The 18,473-nt window shown below is 45.6% G+C and overlaps 1 protein-coding gene across 9 annotated transcripts in view; it reads left to right on the top strand.

Moving 5' to 3' along the window:
• The window catches only part of APBB2 (amyloid beta precursor protein binding family B member 2), a 379,350-nt gene continuing 362,383 nt past the window's right edge, over nt 1,507-18,473 (top strand). For 8 of the 9 annotated variants that reach the window (XM_018049390.1, XM_018049388.1, XM_018049391.1 and 5 more), the window contains exon 1: nt 1,508-1,715. The gene's annotated coding sequence lies outside the window, so the exon portion shown is untranslated. Of the gene's footprint in view, nt 1,716-18,473 lie in introns of all 9 variants that reach the window. The other variant, XM_018049396.1, reaches the window with a different exon arrangement.

The following is an 18,473-nucleotide window of genomic DNA, read 5'->3' as shown; positions in this document are numbered from 1 at the left end:
GAGGGGGTGCAGAGACAGCCCCGAGGATGAGCATGTTCATGGATTTATAGGGAATTCTTAGCGGCAATATTGTTTTTCTTTTGCGGAAGGAGTGACATAATTGTTGGCCTCCAGATTGATCTGAGGGAAATTGTTTTTTGGGAGAGGTTTGGGGGTGCAAATGCCAGAAACTCCTATTACGCAAGGCAGCTTTCCTCCACTGCTCATTTCTCCCAACCCCATCCGAGACTGCATCAGGGTCCCATTATACCCCCTTTACTACACACCTAGTAGATTTCCCTCCTAGCACTCTTCGTGTTTGAAATGACATTTTTGAGTAATTGTTTAATGGATTTCTGTCCACCTCGCTGGTCTAAGCTTTATGAAAGCAGGGGTCTGGGCTTTTTTATTCACTGCTATCCCTAAGCTAACTGTAAGATTTTGTGGGTCCTCAATGAATTCATGATGTTGAAGGAAAAAAGTAATGCGGGTCCCAACCACATAGGGTCGTCTCATGAAGAATAGGGACGAGTGAGTTTGCTGTTTGAAGGACTGCATTGTGGAGGTTTAGGGAAGAGGATGACAGGAGCAGCCATTACCTTGTAATTATTAGTCAATTACTTTGAGCATAAGCCTCCTGAAGGAGATAAGAAAGGAGGTAAGAAAGGCTTTTGTGTATGTGTGGAGCAGTAGTTCCCAAAGTGTGGTCTTCAGACCAGCATCACCTGGGAAGTCGTTAAAGTACAGACGCTTGGGCGCACCACAGACCTACCCATTCCGAGATTCTGTTAAGTAATCTGAGTTTCCATAAACCCTTAGGATATTCTGATGGAGGCTCAAGTTTGACAGTCATTGCACTGGTGAAGCGCAATCCTAAAGATGCTTTGGGGATGTTATTCAGTGTCTGGGGGCAGAAAACTGATTGCTACTTGGAATTCATTATCAGGATCTTGCTTGTCTGAGTTTTAGTTAATATTCCTGGAGGGGAAAGGGAGATTATGCGTTCCCTCTCTTGCAGGTGTGTTCCTCCCTTGAGGTGATCTTGCTGTGATTTTCACATGGAGAAATGGTGTGTGTGTGTTCACGTGCCATATGCCTGGGTTTCTAGATAAGGAGGCAGAAGGAAGGAGAAGGTCTCGCCCACAAAGTTGCAGCTGGATGGGCGTGGGCAGCTCTCATCTGAGGACATTTTCCCGTTATAAGGGAATGCAGACGTGTGGGAGAAAAGACTAGCCAGGGATAAGGTTACCCAACTGCCTTTTGGTGCAGACAGACACCGAGCCACAAGGAGGGGATGCCGGGCTGCCTCGCGTTGGGTCTCAACGTTCTGGCCCGCCTTGCCTCCCTGCCATCTTCTCGGATGATTAGGGGACTGTGAGTTCGAGAGGCCCCGAAGCCTCTGCCTGCAGGGGTCGCACTAGGAGCGCGGCCCGCCCCCTCCTCCTCGGCCCCCGCCCCGGCCCCGCCTTTCTCGGGATCGGCCCCCGCCCGGTCAGGCCCCTCCAGCCTCTCCGCGCAGCCGCCGCCAAATCCTGGAGAAGTGGAATCTCGCCGGCGCCGCTCCCTGCGCGGGACTGGCGGAGCGGCACTGGGCATGCTCAGTCGCCGGAGCCCGTCCCGGTCTCAAGTAGGAAGCTCGTGCGCTGCTCCCGCAGCTGATTCTGACGCTCCCGGCACGGCGAGACTGGAGCAGAGCTGCCGGGTGCCGGAGCCTAGGCGAGCGCCGCGCACTGCCGGTGAGCCCAGCTTTCTTCCTTGCTTTTGCTCTGGATCCCGGGGCGGTCCGGGAGTGCTGGGGAGAGACCCGATCAGCAGCAGCGGCGTGGGGCGAGTGGCGGCGCGTAGCCCGGGCGGCTGCTCCTCTCCTCGCGGCCCCGAGGGCAGCGCGGCCACTGCCACTCGCCCAGCCGCAGCCACAGCTGCAGCAGCTGCCACAGCATCTGCAGCGGGCGTTCGCTGCGGAGTCTCGTGTGCCCCGCTCTCGCGCCGCAGGGCCGGGTGGCACGGCGATTGCGGGATCACTCCTTTACTCTATCCTTTTGGCTTCGCGGCGCCCTCTTTCCCTCGGCAGCCGGGGCTTGGCAGGGCCTGAGGCAGGGGAGACAGGGTGGGAGGGGCTGCGCCGGGGGCGGGGGTGCTGCGGAGGGGAAAAAGCGAGGGTGGGCGCCGGCGGGGAAGAGCGCACACCCCCTTGCCTTGGCACCGGCCTCCGCTGTGCGGCTGGGCTCTCCCTCCACCGGCGGCAGCGCACTCCTGCCGGGACTTGAAGACCGGGCTGGATTCTAGGGGGTTCAGAGCCTAGCCGCTGGGAGATCAAAGGGGGAAAAGTTCATTTCCCTCTCGGAGGCAGGGAGCATTTTAACTAGAAAATGGCTGTGCGAAGGGGACCGAATCAGGGAAGCTGATCCTGAAGTCCACTTTGCTGCCTGCCGGACAGAATGGAGGGTTGAACGCTAGAAATGACATTTGTGTGTTGAAAACATTGCTGGACGGAGGAGGGATGCGGAGTGCCATAGAAACAATCAGAGGTGATCTTGACATCGGCGAAGAGGTCTAGAACTGAGGGGTCAGGGGCTAAGGGTCGAAGGACCGCAGGGCCTGAATGAAAAAAAGAAAAAAGAAAAAAAAACATTGAAGAAATCAGACAGAGTTGTGGCCGTTTTGTAGTCAAGTTCAGGGCAGTTTAGAGCCATCACTGTCCCAGACTGTTTTGGGTGGATTGAGTGGTTGGGGAGGGCCAAACACTGAGAGGAGAATAAGGTCAGTGTCAGAAGCTCAGACAAGACTGGGCTCCGTTTTGATTAGAAGTCCCTCAATCACTGGCTTTACATTGTGCCTGATGACTTAGGTACAATACTTAAAGGATTCTCTTAAAATGATGCCAGCAGTCGTGTCTGAATTCCAAGAAATGGGGAAACTTTGTGAGGTTGGCATTGGTTTGTTCTTTGTTTTATTATTTCACTGATTTAAAAAGCAAGCAGTGGCATCCCGATCTGTTGTTCTGGATTGGGGTCTCTTAAGCGTTTGGTTTATTTTTCTTGTCATGAATTTATTTTTCACATCTTGTCCTCAAATGGCCATGATAATTAAGAGTGTCTGTATTCGGGTAGCTGGGCGTTCAGGAAGGGGGTTTTCTTTATGAAGCCACATCGTGGTGTTTTCAGTTTGTAACTTGGAAGCAATATTTGCTGAGCAGTTGTTTATGGTAACTTGCAGAGTCCTAGAAATGGCAGTTTTGAAAGGGTGATATTTGTTAAGAGGATGAGGAACCTGGGGGGGTGGCGTCTGGAATGCTGAGAGAACACAGGTGGCAGTAGAGTGCAGTGGGCTGGCTGTCAGAGCACCTGGGGATAACAGATGCAGATCTCAATAGCTGTCCTTTGGTCATTGGCTAATTATATGACCTCGAGAAATCACTCAGGGACTCCATAGGCTGGGGTTGGTCTAGATATTTGCTCAGAGCGTTTGAGAAGGAATTCTAAAGTTAAGATCCTTTTCCAGGGAACTGGAAAGGAAAGAAATGTTTCTTTCATTGTCTCTTCTAAAGGATGTTAATACTGTTAACTAAGTAATTCACCTGCATGGAGCCAGGACAGTCCCATTTTCTGAAACTTTTATAAAGTACTAGTGGAAAAACGCACGAGCTGAAGTTTAAAAGACTTGACTTCTTACAGTTAACTGGAGTAATAAGAATCCTGACTACCAAATCATATAAGAAAAGTCTGCTAAATAGTGGAAGAATCCACATGTACAAAGATAAAATGTTTTAAAACTGTTACTCTTTTTATGTCATGTTTCAAAGTTTGATAACTGGTTTTTTTTTTCCCTGCCATCAGAGAACAAAAATCATTTTTTTTTCTTTTTTGTTACAGCAGGAATACTGGAAGGCTTGCCATTGTATTGGAACAGTATTATGTTAATTATCCTGATTTTAGGATATCTAAATTTGTCTCTTAAAAGAAATGGGATGTTGTCTCTATAACTTCTTTTAAAATGTTCAGCACCCTGATGTAGTATAGCCCCTTACACTTTTCATGGGCACAGCACAGACTTTTAGAAAAGTATTGTAAGAAGATATTACAGCTTATGAGGGCGATGCTTATTTCCTCTCCCAAGTTAAGAAAAGTAGCGTTTGTTCATTACTATGTGTCAAGTCTGATATTCAGACTCTTACACATCTTATATGTTGTTATCTCTGACATAAATGTCAGCTTCCCAAGAAAATCCCTCTGAGGAGGTGGACAGTTCATTGCTTATAAAGCAGTAGAACTTCCGAGTTTTATTTTATATAAGACTATGTTTAACTGCTTTCATTATTCAATAAGCATTCTCTTGTAAAACATATTTGATTTGTTATTTGGAATTAGATTTGACTGGAACAGCATGTCTTCAGAATGACTTGAATGTTTTTAAAAAGCTTCTATTCAGATTTAAAAACTTTTTTTATGTTCATTTATTTTTGACAGAGTTGTACTACTAACAAATGAATGTAAGGAAGATAAGCCCAGATTACCCATTTTAATTTTATATGTTATTAGAGCATATTCTGGGGCTTCCCGGGTAGCTTAGCTAGTAAAGAATCCTCCTGCAATACAGAAGACCCCAGTTCGATTCCTGGGTGGGGAAGTTCCCCTGTAGAAGGGATAGGCAACCCACTCCAGTATTCTTGGTCTTCCCTGGTAGCTCAGGTGGTAAAGAATCTGCCCACAATGCAGGAGACCTGGGTTCGATCCCTGGGTTGGGAAGATCCCCTGGAGGAGGGCATGGCAACCCACTCCAGCATTCTTGCCTGGAGAGTCCCCATGGACAGAGGAGTCTGGCGGTCTACTGTCTGTGGGGTCACAAAGAGACACAACTGAGTGACTAAGCACAGTGCATATTCTGCATGTTGTTACGTGTCGATGGTGTGAAGTAGTTTGTCAGAGTCAGAGTGACAGATGCTCCATAATAAATGTCTAGTGAGATTTCACAAAAAGACCACCAGCCAGGGAATCCCAAGACTTGCCTTCTGGGCCAGGGTTGTCTGCTACTTAAATTTACTGTGTGACCTTGGGAAACTCCGTTTTCCCATCTGTAAAATGAGGGTGTTGCAGTAGAAGGCACCCTCATGGTGTCTTTTGAGCCTTCAGGTCCCAGTCCAGGGGCCTGTGATGCAACCATTTGAAAAGGACGACTACAGGTGAAGCCTTAGATGAAGCTGATTTTGTTTCACTAAGTCTGGGCCATCCTGCTTTATGGAACTGTTGTTCAATTGCTAAGTTGTGTCCAACTTTTTGAGACCCATGGATGGTAGCCTGCTGGGCTCCTCTGTCAATGAAATTCTCCAGGCAAGAATACTGTGGTGGGTAGCCATTCCCTTCTCCTTTGGGATATTCCAAACCCAGGGATTGAACCCAGGTCTCCTGCATTGGCGGGAGGATTCTTTGTCACTGAGCCACCAGGGAAGCCTGCTATGTGGCATGCCCTTCATTTGTTGCACATTTCCTACATCCCTTCTAGTTTTTGTATGTCAAATGACGGTTGTCATAAAATTAACTCTTTGTGGAGCTGCAGTTGAGGTAGGAGATAAGGTAATAATTAGATTTGGGTAGAGCACTTTAGGTATTTAAAATTGTTTTACAGCATCTTCTGAAGAGATTCTGCTCCAGGGAGTGCAGGTGGTCTAAGGAATAAGCCTCTTCAGGGGCTTTAGAGGAGGATATCCTGTGCCTCGGTTGCCCGGGCACCTATGTGAACTTTGGGCAAACTTTTCCCATGTCCCTGCCTTGTCTCTTTAGCCTTTGATCAGAGTTGAAGCCCTTGGTCTCTGGAATCAACTGATCATTATCATTTCATGTTAGCACCGTCACTGTATTGAGCAGATGCCCATGCTGTAGTACCAGGTATGATGGCTGTCCAAATGTACCTACATGAACTTTTTTGTGTGTGTGATAATCTGTGATGGGTCAAAGGAAACCTGTCTAATTTGATGTTTGTAATGTACTTCGCTTTTAATATGCTCTCAAAACTCAGTCTCATTAACCTTTAAGTGATGCAGGTGAAGAGAAGCCAGAGTTGTTACCAGGATTTAAATAAGTGATAATAAGTAGACGGTAAGTCTAGTGCTTCTGATCATAACTAGGCTCCAGGGCTGCTGGGCCAGTGGTAGGAGTAGGGCAGTAACTGCAAACACCAGATGAGAGCTGGAAGAGAGGCAGAGCATAGGGGTAGAAAGTTAAGCCATCACAACTTGGCAAGAAGTAAGAAGCCTTGGTCTGTTTCAAGGTATGAGGGGGCATAGGGTGTAGAGTTACAGGAGACATTCCCTCTCTGCATAATCTCTTTTTCATAATATTTGAATCTTACCTGGTCCTCTTAAGTATTGAACAAATACTAGGACAGGCATTATTTTTGTAATCAGGAAAAGGTCACAGCATATTATTTATTGGTATGTAAAATGTGTAGATTCATATGGATAGCCACGGAAAGAGAACATGGAAAAAATGAATGGTATGGAATATGAATTAAGGTTTTTCTTTATTGTTTGTTAATGATTTGGTAGTTGTTATAAATAAAGTGAACCATTTTGTCCTTTGCCACTTGTGGAAGTCTTACAAAATTTTATCTGCTAGGTTATAACTAAAGTTTGAAGTGTAGCTCTCTTGGAAAGTATGCTTCAGGAATGCTTGAAGTAGGAGGCAGAGTGGTTTTGTTTTGATTTTTCCTTTTCAAGTTGAGTAAAAAGAATGCACTTTTGGAACTGAGCTGGAAGAAGTATGCACTTAGGAGGATGAGGTTGGGGAGAACTTACAGAGCTCCAGAGAGGGAAGGAAACGCTGTTGTTGAAGAAGGAAGTCTTGGCATGACTGGTGGTATGGAATGCAGTATTTCCCAAACAGCTGCCCTGTGAGTAAGAGCTTAGTTAGTGGAGTGTCTGCTATATGCACATCACAGCGCTAGGGCTGTTGTCTGTCGGTGAGGTTTCCACTCTCCTTATCCGAGTGATAATGATGACCATATAGCAAATATTTTCCAAGTGTGTTCAACTGAGAAGATCTGTCCTTTTCTCTGAGAGTATGCCATTCTGAACTGATAGGAATATTTTTATTTGGCAGTTTAATGGTCCATGAAATTGATAAGTCTGGGAATCTGGGCCTGAGATGTAGGAAGCTCTGCCCTCAGGATCAAGTTGACTAGTGGAGGCCAGGACACACTGGAGCTTGTGGGTGAGCTGATGGGGCCTTCCAGGAATGTGGAATCATTGGTACAGACTCGAGGTCCTAGGAACTGAGAAGAAGTTAATTTCGAAAGTGCTCTGGGAACCAGCAAGTATTTTTGAATTATAGCCCAAGAATGACAAAGAAAGTGCCAAGAAGAAAGATGAGGTTCTGAGAGAGCAGAAAGGACAAGTGACTGAAATGTGAATTTTAGCAGGCAGGGCCTCAGAATGACAGATTGTGGTGTTTGTTTTTTTGCATGCAGACTTCTTTCTGCCCAAATGGCATGCTTTAACAACTCAGGATTGGTGATTCTAGGAAGTGCTGCTGGAGTTACAGCCGTTGAACTGGGAGTTGTGTTACAGCCGGCTTGGTTTGCACCTCTTCAGTATCATGCCCTCCAGAATGAGCCTTGATGAATCGCTGGAGAAGGTTTATGGATAATTTGCTCATGGAATTGGTATTGTTCACCTTTAGTTTGAGTAGCTGTTAGGAAGGTGGGAGGTGAGGAAAAAAACACAAGTTACTTCTGAGTTTAAAATAGTAGCTTAAGAAAATAATTAATTTTCAGATAATACTTAAAAAATCTGTACTTAGTAGTATTTGGATCTCACTGGTCTTAATAATATATTATTGTGGAACTCTGTGCAAAGAGCTTGTTTTAGCTGTTACCCTATTTAATTCTTACAGAATACTGTAGTGCTGTTCCCATTTTAGAGATTAGGAAATTGAGGTCCTTTTCACTAAAGGCTGCGTGTGTGTACGTGCGCGTGCTTAGTTGTGTCTGACTCTTTGGAAACCCCATGGACTGTAGTCTACCAGCCTCCTCTGTCCATGGGATTCTGTAGACAAGAATACTGGAGTGGGTTGCCATTTCCTTCTCCAGGGGATCTTCCCTATCCAGGAATTGAACCTGTGTCTCTTGTGTCTCCTGCATTGGCAGGTGGATTCACTAGCACCACCTGGGAAGCCCAAAGGCTACATAGTGAACAGTAATGCTTGCCTTGCAACTGTTGTCAACCCAGAGGAGTCTGTGGGTTGCTGAGGAACTGAGGAGGTGAAGAAATAACATTTATCAAGGGTGAACTCTGCCTGGTGCTATATAGAAAACACTTCACTTTGTGTTTGGGGGTATCCTCTTTTTCCCCTTTTTATAGGTGAGTAAACCTGGTTCAGAAACTTTAAAGGACTTGCCCAGGCCCTAAACAAAGCCTGCATTATTCTTTCCACCACAACATGAAATTTTCCTAGATTCAGCCTTTGGGAAGAAGGTGAAAATTCCACCTTTCATCCATTTATAGAATCCCGCTAACCTAAATCTGCATACTTAGTGATGGAGCCATTGCCTCCAGATGATGGCCTCATGTGCATTTCTTTCATCTGAACACACATTGAATAGTAGAAAAATCCAAATCTAATTTCTAAATATGTCTGAATCTAAAGGTTGCTGTGTTGAATCTCTCTGGGCAGATTCTGGTCAAGAATATTTCTTTTGTAAATAAAATGCCCCAGAATCTGATCAGTTGTCACCTGTCAATCAGGGGCAGTGTTAGGGTGACAAGGCCTTTGATGACTGGAGGAACCTGAGGATTTCAGGGCCTTTCCAAGCAGCCCCAAGGCTGACTTGAGACTTCTGGCTGCTGGAGAGAGGGTGGTGGGTGTGCCTTCCTTCCTGGGAGCATCCTGCTTGCTCCTGGCTGATAGCTCTGTTCTTACCTTCTGATCTGCATATGGTTTCCCAAGTAGACCTTTGTTCTGGGCAGTAGAGTCAGTCAGTGGACCTGCAGTAATGAGTATCTCTGTTTGCTTGGCAGACTGTGTATCAGCACAAGTTATAATATGAATAAGTAGAATTTCCTTAGCATGAGTTAGGTTTCTTGAGTTCGTTCCCCAGTGAACAAATACAGCTGAATTTCTGAACAGCACTGAGGCATAGCCTGGACTTAAAGTGAACTGAGAGGGGTGTAGATACTTTGAAAAGCACCGATTCAACCTCAGATTCTGACCAGAGCCTCTCATCTTCCCTGCTAACCAGACTTTATTTGCTTATACCTTTTCAAGATCGCTAGTGAAGACAGACATGCGATCATTTAGGGACACCCAGAAACCTCGGCTTCGTTTGTCTATGCCTTTGTTCAGCAAATGTTTATTGAATACAGTCTTGGCGCCAGGTACAGTGCAAAGTGCTCAGGAAGACGGGAATGTCCTGGAGTGTCTATGAGGTGCTTCAGTAGAGGCATTTGTGAGGCTCTGAGGGAGGGGAGAAGGGAGAGCAGGAAGACCTTCTAGGAGGTCTTCTAGGAGCCACGGCAAAGGACTATAGTAAAACTCACTGCTACAGAAAGTCCTTCAGCTGTCTCCTTTTCCATTTTACTTTGGTTTAGTGGAAGTGTGGTAGCCTGCTTCTTCTATCCAACACCTGGTATTTGCTATTGCTTGTATAAAGGACCTAGAGATCTGGCCTTTCAAATCTCTATAGCTGTGGTTCTTGGGGTGGGGGGTGGGTGATTTTGACCCCTAGGAAACGTTTGGCAATACTCCTGGAGACATTTCTGATTGTCGTGATTGTCAAAGAGGTATGACTGGCATCAAGTGGGTGGAGGCCAAGGATGCTGGTGAGTATCCTGCAGTGCATGCATAGGATAGCCCTGTGGGGAGGCAGTTGAGGTTTGGTGGTTTGACTCTCAGCATTCCAGAACTGCTCTATGGTTCCATAACCGTATAATCTTGGACAGCACAGTTGGACCACAGACTATACAGTGCCTCAGCTTCCCCAGAACATGGTTGTTATGAGGGTTTCATGAATATAAGGGCTTATAGCACTACTTGGAGGAGTTCCCTCGTGGTCTCAGAGTTAGGATTCGGCGCTTTCACTGCCATGGCTTGGGTTCAGTCCTTGGTTGGGAAACTGAGATCCTGCAAGATGTGTGCTGAGGTCAAAACAAAACAACACCCCCCCGCCCAAAACCCAAACCAACCAAACAACAAAACAGCACTCAGTCTCTAGTAAGACCTTATCAGTTATTATTAATTTTAGTTTCAAGCAGAAACTTTAACTTGTGACTCTGGAGAGCTTGAGTTTGGAGAATCCAGGAGAGCTGAGCTTGTGTGCTACCTGTCAGTATGCTATGGGATAAGAAGTGGCCATTGTTGTTTTTTTGCTTCCTTTTTGTCTGTGAGTTTTATTTTCCACTGTTTCTACCTCTTGATGCTAGGACTTTGCCTTTCATCCATTTTTTTCCCCAGGGACCCAAATTTCTGCCTTTCATGAACTTTCCCCCTAGAGGGCTGAGAAATATACTTACGATTTTCCTTACCTCTGTCTATTTTGGGAATGGTGAGAAAACGGGAAGCAGGTCAAGGGAGAAGTTGCATTGCTTCTGATTGTCGCAGCTCCCTTCTCCATAAAATTCTGTGCAGGATTCAGAGGCAGGCGGTACTGCCTGCTCAGTAACTCTTCCCACTACGCCCACCAGCTCCACCCCCAAGTTAGGGGCCTGCTGTTTCCAAAATACCCTGTAATTGGGTCACAACATTATCTGCCTGCTGGAAATCGTTTCTAAAAATCAAAGCAAACACTCAGTCTGTCTCAGCGGGCTTTGAAATGTCTCTGTCCTGTATGTTGGGGCTTTGCAGAGTTATTCTGAAAACAAAGCAGACTTGTTGTCTCAATTAGGTGGCAGTCTGTCTGTGACCCGGAGCTTTGTCATATCAATATTTTCACTTGCAAGTGTGCTTCCAACTTCATGGTTGTTTCTGACTTTCGGCAGGTAGGTGAGCTTGTGAACTCTGTGTGTGTGTTGGTTGCTCAGTCGTGTCTGACTCTTTGTGACCCCATGGACTGTAGCCCACCAGGCTCCTCTGTCCATGGACTTCTGCAGGCAAGAATACTGGAGTGGGTAACCTTCTCCAGGGGATCTTCCTAACCCAGGGATCGAACTCGGGTCTCCTGCATTGCAGGCAGATTCTTTATCATCTGAGCCACCAGGGAAGCCCTGTGGACTGTATGCAACAGATCAAAAACTGTTGAATTTTTATAAAGTGATTGATTTGTAAAGGTTTTCATTTAGTGTTTTGAATGGTATCAACAGACTAGAGAAAAATTAAGTTCAATTGATACAGTTTTCTAATTCCTTCCCCATGACACAGTCCTCTTTCCACTGAATGAGAGCAGTGGCCTCTCAGTAGCCTCCTGGCTTGTCCATTCATTCAGTTTGGCTTCTCAAGCACTGGGTGCTGTTCCAAATGATGCATGTGGAAACTGACCACGATGGCCACTGACTCTGACGGCTAAAGAACAGCTACGTAAAACGTGATGTGTGCTCCTGGGAGGAGTGCTCAGTGCTTCCCTGACAAGCACCTGCCCTGCTGAGGTGTGGGGTGTGTGTCAGGCACCACCTCCCAGGAGAAGGAGTGCTCCATCTGTCCCACCGCACACCCGGCCCCTCCATCTGTGCAGCAGAGTAAGGTGTCCCTGATCCCCGGCTCCCACTCAGAGCCTGCTGTTTCTGAGAGTGTGCCTCCACTTCGTTACCATTGCTAGTCACCTCTCACCTAGGAGTCTGCAACTCCTTCTCTGGCGCTCCTCCTTGTTCTCAACACTGCCTCCAAGGTGATCTTTTGAAGTCTGCAGGTCTGGGCACGTTCATCCCATTCTGCAGGGGCTCCTCGCGGCCCTCAGGGTGAAGCCCTGGCTCCTTGGTGCCACACCTGCCCCACGTCATGGTCTCCTGTGCCCTCCATCTCATGCTCTGAGCTCAAGCCTCACGGTTTTTTATAGACGCCAGGTTTTCTCTGGCCCTTTATCCTGTTCCCATTGCCTGCAACTATCCTTACCGTCTGTCTGTTCTTTACCTGCTTGACTTTTGTAACTCTTTCAGGAAGTGGTTTAATCATCGTGCACCTTGGTGTGCGTCAGTGACCTGAGGGCGTATTAAAACACACAGGGCCGGCCCCACGGCTGGGTTTCTCAACCCGCAGGCCTGTTGTGTAGCCTGATGAAAGTCTGTACTTCTAACAGCTTCCCAGGAGATGCTGATTCTGCTGGTCTGGGGCCCACACTTGGAAGACCACTGGTATACCCAGGACAGGGCAGCTGGCTTTTCTGGCTCCCACAGTGAGCTCCTCACCCCCTCTTACAGCCCACCTTTGTCACCACACAGAATTGTATCCGTTTACTTCCCTGGCTCCTCTTCTGGTCTGCAAGCCCTTGAGAGACAGCACTGTGACTTCTCCATTTTCCTGTTCCTGGTGCTTCAGAAGTCCTGGGTACTCAATTAACATTTGTCAAAGAATGAGGATGTGAGTGAATAAGAGTGTTATCATTGGCCGCTTTGGTAGATATGCCCCAGGACATTTTCAGCACCTAGTTGAGAGTTTATCCCCAGATATAATGGTATAGACTTATAGCATGATGTTAATGGGGTTGGTATGTGTTAATGTAAGAGCTGATTAACTTTTGTGATTTTTGTGTCCAAATTTTTAGAGAGATCTAGCGGAGGGGCTCAGTTTAAACTCATTGTTGTTTCTAGAATGACTCAAAAATACATTGTTTTCTTATCGTGGCTCAGAATGAAAACATGTGTCCACAGGAAATGGAGATATTTAATTTTGCAACCACAGCATAAGCATGACCTCTCTATTTGAACTAATAAATCATATTGAACTGACATTAAATATAACCAGATGTTTCATCATTTCTCCAAACCAGAGGGAGGGATAGCCAGAATACTTCCTCATTCATTCTGCAAATGTTTAAGCACTTACTGTGTGCCAGTGGGGCCTAAGGTACGGCAATGATTAAAACATTCTCTGCTGCCTTTGTGGGGGGCTCTGTGAAATAATAGAGATGGGTGATGTGATGTAGAATCCTAGTGGGCTCCTTTTGATCAAGTGGCCCTAAGCTGTGACCCGAATAGCAGTAAGTCATGGTCATGGCAAGATCATGAGTGAAAATCGCTCAGTCATGTCCGACTTTTTGCGACCCAATGGATTATACAGTCCATGGAATTCTCCAGGCCAATATACTGCAGTGGGTAGCCTATCCCTTCTCTAGGTTATCTTCCTGACCCAGGGATTGAACCCAAGTCTCCCACATTGCAGGCGGATTCTTTTCCAGCTGTGCCACCAAGGAAGCCCATGAATACTGGAGTGGGTAGCCTATCCCTTCTCCAGGGGATCTTCCCAACCCAGGAATCGAATCGGGGTCTCCTGCATTGCAGGCAGGTTCTTTACCAGCTGAGCTATCAGGGTCAGGATCATGGAGATGAGCCACTTCAGGCCAGGAGAATGGTGTAGAGGGCGAATGGGGTTGGGAGGAGGAGTTCTGGATTAACAGGTACACACTGCTGCTGCTGCTGCTGCTACTAAGTCACTTCAGTCATGCCCGACTCTGCGACCCCATAGACAGCAGCCCACTAGGCTCCCCCGTCCCTGGGATTCTCCAGGCAAGAACACTGGAGTGGGTTAACAGATATATACTACTACATATAAAATAGATAAAAACAATTTAGGAAACTATATTCAGTATCTTGTGATAACCTGCAGTGGAAAAGAATCTGAAAAAGAATACATATCTATGTAAAATTGAATCACTTTGCTGTACACCTGAAACTAAATAGATTAATAAAAAAAAAAAAAGATAATCAAGGAATATATCCCCCCAACAATAAAAAACTCTTCAAGGAGTCCTAATGCTCCTATTGTCCAAAAACTATATTGACATTGACTTATTATTTTTTCTGCTCATTCAGGCCTCAGCTCTAGCTTGCCTTGGTTCCACAGCCTCTAAAGCAGTGTTTCTCAAAGTGATTGGAAACCTGAATCATTGGAATAAACCATAAATCATTGTGAATATAGGCTTCTGTGTTAAATTCAGAAACTTGTATGTACCTACTCATCAGCATACTCGAGAATTCCTGCTGAAAAGAAATTTGTTAGCTTTCTTTAACCCAGCACTTGGCTGTGGGTGCATTTGCACAGCCTCTTCTGAACAGGTGTTTCTTGGTGCGCACCTTAAACAGCCTGCTCTTAAGGTTCTGCTTTGCATGCACCTGAAGGAATGTTTCATGTGAGGCAGATTTCTCTCTGCTTCCTTTTCTGTTCCCTGTTTCTCATTGCTCATCAACACTTTCTCATCATTGTAGAGGACTACAGGATGGCTTAGTGGTAACAAATCCGCCTGCCAGTGCACAAGTCCTGGGTCGGGAAGATCCCCTGGAGCAGGGGAAGGCTACCTACTCCAGTATTCTGGCCTGGAGAATTCCATGGACTGTATAGTCCATGCGGTCACAAAGAGTTGGACAGGACTGAGCAACTTTCATGTTCACGGCAGTGCAGGAGATGCAGGAGACATGGGTTTGATCCCTGGGTTGGAAAAATCCCCTGAAGGAAGGTGAGGTAACCCACGCCAACATTCTTACCTGGGAAATCTCATGAACAGAGAAGCGTGGCTGGCTACAATTCATGAGGTCACAGAGCTGGACATGACTGAGCACTCACACATGCAGGGTATTCAGTTGGGACAGGATTTCTTTTATTGATTTTCCTCATGCCTGATCAGTTGGTCAGTCCCCCTGGCTTGGGTCCAGAGAGAATGGCATTTTGAGCCTCAGAGATTGTTGCTCGTTTGGTGCATTTAGGGGAGGAACTGGCTACTGGAGAGTGGGTTTTTACATCCATTGTTCAAATTACGACTTCATTCTGTTTTCTTTTGGGTATCGAGATGTTGTCCTGGAGGTCAGCTGACTCCAGGTGGAAGGAGAGGAGTGACCAGTTGGAGTTGCTAAGGCTGAGCATTTGGTATGAGAAAAAGAAATTTGGGGTCACGACTTGGTTAACCTTGACCTGGGTTTTTGCTGACATGTTGGAATCTTAATTCCAACTTAAAAAAATACTGGCTTTTGGATTATTTTTCTGTTGAGGTATGTTTAGTTTTGGTCCTCCCTGAAATCAGGGAGGATGGACTAGGTCTATCTTTTTGGAGAGTTTTATTCTCCAATCATGTTTATGGTTCTAGTTTGGCATAGAGGCCAGGAAAGGAATTAGGTGGGGCGAGCTCACTGAAAATTTTCATTAGAGGGAGAGCCCAGAGTGAGTCTTTTGAAAGGACATTAGTGTAGATAGCATGATTCAGAGTAAAAGAGCATTTGATTCTGTTTTCAGGGGTGGGGAAAGGCCCCTGTCCCATATTGCTGACTTTTCTATATTTGGGGAGACTCCCAGAGAGATGCAGTAATACTTCACTGAGAAGAGGGTTAAAAGAAGCTGCAGATGTAGATGAAAGAGCCCACAAAAACCCTCCCCCCAAGGAAGGAACCTCCTGAAATGTGAGGAGAATCAGGGCTGGGAGTCCCTGAGGGTTCCTTTTAGTTCTGGGAATTGGTGCTTTTGGGTCCCCTGTGTCAGGGTGCTCTTTTCTTGGCACTGGTGCTTTCCCTAAACGGGATGGGAAATTGACTGTGACCCGTCTTGTTGGATACCATTACTATGGTCAGGCTTCCCAGGTGGTGCTGGGAAGTGGTCAAGAATCCACCTGCCAATGTGGGAAAAGCAGGAGACGTAGGTTTGATCCTTGGGTCTGGAAGATCTCCCTGGAGAAGGAAATGGCAACGTGCTCCAGTATTCTTGCCTGGAGAATCCCATGGACAGAGGAGCCTGGCAGGCTACAGTCCATGGAGTGGCAAAGAGCCAGACACCACTGAGCATCTGAGCACAATTACTGTGGTCCAGCATCTCCATGTCTTCACCTATTATCCTAAAATTCAGGGAGAAGAAACTCCCACATTTGAATTAAATGGATTCTAATGCTTTGAGCAGAAAATCTATGAGCCGCGCTGCAACAGAAGTAACGCTCACCACTCTTATTCATGAGACTCAGCAACTGGGTCAGTGTCATTTTCTAAAAATGTCTTTTTTTCCAGGACTTGAGGTTATTTGTACTAAAATAAATAAAGGAAGTCTTGCATTCCATCAACTTACGTATAATGGTCCCCCGATCAAAGCCATCTCCTGCTGACTTGAGTTTTATTTTAGCTTAAATCATTTTCCTTTACTGGTACTAGATCCTGCTGTTATGTATATATTTTACAAGCTGCAAGCAGAAATAAGAAGCAAAAATAAGATGTGGCATTTTATTGAATTTTGTCTTTTTTTCCTCTTTTGTTCTGAGAACGTGTTGCTTGCAAGAAAAACCAATAAAAATAGACAATAGGGGACAGTGTTGATTTGTAGCATTATTATCTTTATTTCTTATAAAGGAAACAAGATTTTCATTCGATGCTGTTGTGCTGTTTTCCATTTAGAGAGAGAACAGTGGGATGGATGGCCCATTCAGAGTTTATATACATTTTTGCTTAACATTTAAATGATTTTCGTATGAACATTTATAAAGGTGTTACTTTCTTTTTGCAGCACCAACTATTAAGCAGTGTGGTACTAGCATGCCCAAAACAGTTTCTTTCCATTGGAGAGCTTGGTGGATACATATTTTCATGAAATCACATTTGCTTTACCTTCAGTGTTGACCTTGAAAACTAGCTTTTGAAATGCTTAGAGATATATCTTCTTGATAGATGGTTAAGTTAAAGAAGGAGTATACCTAGTGTGATACAGTTTTAAACATTTTATTTGCATAGAGTGGAAAATTTTGAGAGAATGAATAGAAACAAGTAGAGATTTCATGAAGTTGGGGTGGCTTTGCTGGCTTACTCGCAATTCTTCCCTAGCCATTCTTAGTGTTTTTATATCCTTTTGTTGTTGTTCAGTCACTAAGTAACCTCCGACTCTAGAACCCCATGGATTACAGCAAACAGGCTTCCCTGTCCTTCTCTGTCTCCTGGAGTTTGCTCAAACTCGTGTGCATGGAGTTGGTGATGCCATCCAACCATCTCATCCTCTGTTGCCGCCTTCTCCTCCTGCTCTCAATGTTTTCCAGCATCAGGGTCTTTTCCAATGAGTTGGCTCTTTGAATATATTCTTTTAACAATGACTTAAAAGAGGAACATAGTTCTTGTGTTCAGTTCAGTTCAGTTCAGTTGCTCAGTTGTGTCCAACTCTTTGCGACCCCATGAATCGCAGCATGCCAGGCCTCCTTGTCCATCACCAACTCCTGGAGTTCACTCAAACTCGCGTCCATCGCATCAATGATGCCATCCAGCCATCTCATCCTCTGTCGTCCCCTTCTCCTCCTGCCCCCAATCCCTCCCAGCATCAGAGTCTTCTCCAGTGAGTCAACTCTTTGCATGAGGTGGCCAAAGTACTGGAGTTTCAGCTTTAGCATCATTCCTTCCAAAGAACACCCAGGGCTGATCTCCTTTAGGGTGGACTGGTTGGATCTCCTTGCAGTCCAAGGGACTCTCAAGAGTCTTTTCCAACACCACAGTTCAAAAGCATCAATTCTTCGGCACTCAGCTTTCTTCACAGTCCAACTCTGACATCCATACATGACCGCTGGAAAAACCATAGCCTTGACTAGATGGACCTTTGTTGACAAAGTAATGTCTCTGCTTTTGAATATGCTGTCTAGGTTGGTCATAACTTTTCTTCCAAGGAGTAAGCGTCTTTTAATTTCATGGCTGCAGTCACCATCTGCAGTGATTTTGGAGCCCCCTAAAAATAAAGTCTGACACTGTTTCCACTGTTTCCCCATCTATTTCCCATGAAGTGATGGGACCAGATGCCATGATCTTCGTTTTCTGAATGTTGAGCTTTAAGCCAACTTTTTCATTCTCCTCTTTCACTTCCATCAAGAGGCTTTTTAGTTCCTCTTCACTTTCTGCCATGAGGGTGATATCATCCTCATATCTGAGGTTATTGACATTTCTCCTGGGAATCTTGATTCCAGCTTGTGCTTATTCCAGCCCAGCGTTTCTCATGATGTATTCTGCATGTAAGTTAAATAAGCAGGGTGACAATACACAGCCTTGATATACTCCTTTTCCTATTTGGAACCAGTCTGTTGTTCCATGTCCAGTTCTAACTGTTGCTTCCTGACCTGCATATAGGTTTCTCAAGAGGCAGGTCAGGTGGTCTGGTATTCCCATCTCTTCTTGTGTATTCACTTTTAATTCATCTAAAGAGTGTGAATTTCAAGGATGTTTCTTCAAGGAGACCAACTGGGAACAAAGAGAGAACTAGCATCATGCTTAGTGAAATAAACCAGTCCAAAAGGACAGGTATTGTAAGGATGTCCTTATATGTGGTGCCTAGAGAAGTCAGATTCATAGAGACAAAGAGGAAGGTGGTTGCCAGGGTGTGGAGGGAAGGGGTAATGGGAAGTTATTGTTGAATGGGTCCAGA

The sequence above is a fragment of the Capra hircus genome, chromosome 6, assembly GCF_001704415.2.
Source record: "Capra hircus breed San Clemente chromosome 6, ASM170441v1, whole genome shotgun sequence".
NCBI classification, from domain to species: domain Eukaryota; kingdom Metazoa; phylum Chordata; class Mammalia; order Artiodactyla; family Bovidae; genus Capra; species Capra hircus.
Note: the sequence above shows the minus strand (reverse complement) of the source record. Positions and strands in the feature narration are given on the sequence as shown.